Raw genomic sequence first — 3,436 nt, forward strand, 5'->3', positions numbered from 1 at the left:
TTTTTGTATTTTAGTAGAGATAGGGTTTCACCATGTTGGCCAGGATGGTCTTGATCTCCTGACCTCGTGATCCGCCCACCTCAGCCTCCCAAAGTTCTGGGGATTACAGACGTGAGCCACCTCACCCGGCCTGGATTTTCTTTATAAGAAATGCCTGTGAGAAAAATGAGGAAGTAGTCCAGGAAGTCTGAAGAATCACCACACCACAGTGCAAGGCTGACTCCGAGTGAAAGAGAGAGAAGGAAGGTTGTACTAAAGCGTCTAGACCACCATGCAGTCTAAGAAAGGCTTGACAAGGCCATCAGGAAGTCCTCAACAAGAGTCGATCACCAGAGGAGGCCCCTGTCTCCCAGGAATGACCTAATTTGGTACTACTGCCAGCTCAGCCACTGGCCAGAAACAACCTGTGGGAAGCATGGCCCCCATGCAAACACAGAGATGGATTTCAGAGCACACTTGCTGGGGCCCCAGGTCAAGGCCTCCTCCTGCAGTTGGGCATCTGTGTGGTGCATTCTCACGGTCACCACACACTCCTTTGCTGCTCACCTGTCTCTACCAGCTTTCAGGTGACTCAGAGCTAGCCAAAACTTGGAAGTGACAGAGGTGGCTCAGAGCTAGCCAAAATTTGGAAGTGACAGATAACCTTCCGAAATGAATTTAAGAACTTTGGCTTCTAGCCCAGGCTCTGGCCCACTACTTATGTCTCCCCAAAGAGGAAGCTGGGTGCTTTATTCCTTGCAAAGCCAGCTTAGGTTGAGTGACTTGCTTTGGAGTTTGCTTTCTATTTTAGTGCAGAATGAGGCAGCCTTTTGCAAGGCACAGGAACTAGCCTAGCTGCACAGGAACCTCTCTTTTTAATGCACCATTAGAGATCCATTTACAAAACCTCTACTAAAGAGACTTCTCACTTTCTTACAAGGGCAATGACACTGCTACCTTCACTTTCATTTTGGTTCCAGAGTCCCGACTCTTTCTACTTTGTTGCTGGCCTGTTGGACCCCTTGGATGCTTTTAGTCTATTCTGACTCCCATTCACATCTTTAGACTCACTCTGGTACCAGCATCTAGATCATCTCCAGAGCACTGAGACACACACGGTGGAGAGAAACGACAGAGAAAGAGATGCACACACACACACACACACACACACACACACACACACACAGAGAGAGAGAGAGAGAGAGAAAGATCCGTACAACTGTATACCTGCTGGAGAGGTGAGTCTTATGTGAGCTAGTGACAACATATCTTAGTGGGAAAAAGAATGTGGTGGTGGAAGCAGGAGGGGAAATGTGTATTTGATTGTAGTGGAGGGGAGCAGATGGGGAAAACAATCAAGCTGTTTTTCCTCCTCCCCCAGAGGGAAGCTACACTCTCAGAAGAGGAAGGAAAAAAGGAAGAAGGAAGTGTAAGAAGATACAGGAAGGACCTACCTCAGACTAGGACTAACCTTCCATGTTCCTTTGTGCACTGAAGCCTCCCAGTCTGCAGAAGTAACTAACACATGCTCTACCTTTTTATTCTGGGGCCCACCAAAGACAGAAGATCCCTTTGGGACCTCCCAGCAAATGTGGTGACTCACCTATGTCCTTCACAAGCCCTACAGGCTGGTCACACTGGATGGCTCCATCCTTGTTGAATGTGTCCTCTACTTTTTGACTTTTGTGATTTTTGTCACATTGTTTCTGCAATTTGGAATGTCCTCCCCAGCTCTCTGCCCCATCCATTCTTCTATGTGGCAAATCAAATGCCCCTCCTCCATGAATAAGTCCTCTTGAATTGCCTCAAGGATAATGACTCACTTCCCCTCTTATCTCCAGGAGCAATTTGCTTTTAACTCATTTAACCCTTTATTGTTCTGCTGTGTACATCACTGTTTCTGATTATCCAAGCATGCTGATGGAGACTATTCAGACAAAACAGAAAACAGAAAGAAGTCAGGGGGGAGAATCACCCATAATTCCCTCTCCCAGAAAGAACTCTGTTAACATTTTGGTATATTTCCATACATAGTTTCTTTACTATATATACAGATTTGTATCCTTTTCTTTTTCCATGTTTCATCTCTTTGGGTGTCCTGGAAGCAGAGCCCAAGACAATATTTTGGTGCAGGTAGTTTATCTTGGAGATATGATAGTTAATTTTATATGTTAACTTGGCTGAGCTACAGTTCTAAGATATTTGGTCAAACATTACTCTGGATGTTTCTGTGAGGGTATTTTTTGGATGAGATTAGCATTTAAATAGGGGGGCTTTGAGTAAAGCAGGTTGCCCTCCGTTATGTAGGTGGGCCTCATCCAATCAGTTGAAGGTCTGACTAGAACAAAAAACTGACCTCTCCTGAGCAAGAGAGAATTCTACCAGCAGATGGCCTTCAGACTTCATCTGCAGCAGCAGTTCTTCCCTGAGTCTCCAGCCTGTCAGCCCACCCTGCACATTTTGGACTTGGCAGTCTTGTAATCACATGAGCCAATTCCTCAAAATCAATCTCTCTTTCTCTCTTTCTCTCTTTTTCTCCGCAGTCTGTTGGTTCTATTTCTTTGAAGAACCCTGACTAATACAGGAGGTAATCCCAGGTAGCAGGTATGAAGGGGTGGGGAGCACGATACAGGGAAAGAGGGAGCATCAATGTTAGTGTATGCTACTGAAGGAGCTGCTGTGGGCAATCAGAATTCTATCAGGGCCTCCTGGGAAGTGCCTAGAAAGTGTTCCATAGTTGCCTGCTCATCTGAAGGATGGGAGGCTGGAGTATTTATCCACCTGCCCCTGGCTGCATCAGCCAAGGGTTGCTCCTGGAGCCATTAACAATCCTGCACTTCCAGATTGTGTTTATAGGCCAGCTGGGAGGGCTCCTGCAGCTTCGCAGCTTCAAGTAAAACTCTGGAGCTGACCATGCAAAGACAGGAGGCCTAATCTCCAGGGGAGATGGTGTCAGTGGTAGGTGAGTCATAGCTCCCATGGAAGTGTACACTGCATTGTGACTGAAACCGGTGGGAATGTGATGTGGGGCATCAGATATGTCTACTACCCCCATTGGAACAGACATATTGCCCCATATCATTTAAAACGCTTTAATATCATTCCTTTTAATGGATGCACAATGTTCCACTGCATGGATGTGCCAGTTAGGTTGTTTCTAATATTTTTATCTTATAAATAATGCTGCAATGAACACCCGTTATACTAGTCTACTTAGGCTGTCATAACAAATACCATAGTCTGTGTGGCTTAAACCACAGAAACTTATTTATTCACAGTTCTGGAAGCTGAAAGTTCAAGATCAAGGTGTGGGCAGGGTTGATTTCTCCTGAAGCCCCTCTCTTTGGCTTAGCAGATGACCATTTTCTCCCTGTGTCCTCATATGGTCTTCCCTGTATGTGTCCCACTGTCCTAATCTCTTCTTTTTTTTTCCCCCTGATGAATTTTATTATATATA

The sequence above is a fragment of the Rhinopithecus bieti genome, unplaced genomic scaffold (genome assembly GCF_001698545.2).
Source record: "Rhinopithecus bieti isolate Rb0 unplaced genomic scaffold, ASM169854v2 scaffold_80089, whole genome shotgun sequence".
NCBI lineage: Eukaryota > Metazoa > Chordata > Mammalia > Primates > Cercopithecidae > Rhinopithecus > Rhinopithecus bieti.